At 46.8% G+C, this 745-nt stretch overlaps 1 pseudogene; it reads right to left on the reverse strand.

Moving 5' to 3' along the window:
- Positions 1 to 389: 389 nt before the first annotated feature.
- Positions 390 to 745, reverse strand: part of LOC120004676 — a 3076-nt pseudogene continuing 2720 nt past the window's right edge.

Raw genomic sequence — 745 nt, forward strand, 5'->3', positions numbered from 1 at the left:
TGTATTCTTTGGGACTTGGTGGCAAGCCATGCCTTGGTGTATTCTTATGGACTTGGTGGCACTCCATGCCCAACATTGTATTCTTAGGGACTTGGTGGCACGCTATGCCTCAACATTGTATTCTAAGGGACTTTGTGGTGCCCTATGCCTTGGCGTATTTTTTGGGACTTTGTGGCACGCAATGCCTTGCTATATTTTTTGGGACTTGGTGTCACGTCATGCCTTCATGACTTGTTGAGATTTTGAGTGACTTGACCTTGGTTGCACGCAAGTCATGTCTTGGTGACACATGACTTGATAATCCCTAACCTTAGTCCGATTTATTTCAAAAGCGAGATAAGTATATGGTGGAGGGAAAGGCTTGTTTGAATTGGAATAAGTAGGGAGGGACGAATCGTAGCAACATAGGGCTGAATCTCAGTGGATCGTGGCAGCTAAGCCACTCTGCCACTTACAATACTCCGTCGCGTATTAAAGGCCCCGACAGCTAGTCGACAATCAGGCGACGGGCACGCGTATCACTTCTAGCCCAGATTCTGACTTAGAGGAGTTTAGTCATAATCCAGCGCACGGTAGCTTCGTGCCACTGGCTTTTCAACCAAGCGTGATGACCAATTGTGCGAATCAACGGTTCCTCTCGTACTAGGTTGAATTACTATTGTGATGTTGTCATCAGTAGGGTAAAACTAACCTGTCTCCCAACGGTTTAAACCCAGCTCACGTTCCCTATTGGTGGGTGAGCAAT

The sequence above is a fragment of the Tripterygium wilfordii genome, chromosome 8, assembly GCF_013401445.1.
Source record: "Tripterygium wilfordii isolate XIE 37 chromosome 8, ASM1340144v1, whole genome shotgun sequence".
Lineage (NCBI taxonomy): Eukaryota > Viridiplantae > Streptophyta > Magnoliopsida > Celastrales > Celastraceae > Tripterygium > Tripterygium wilfordii.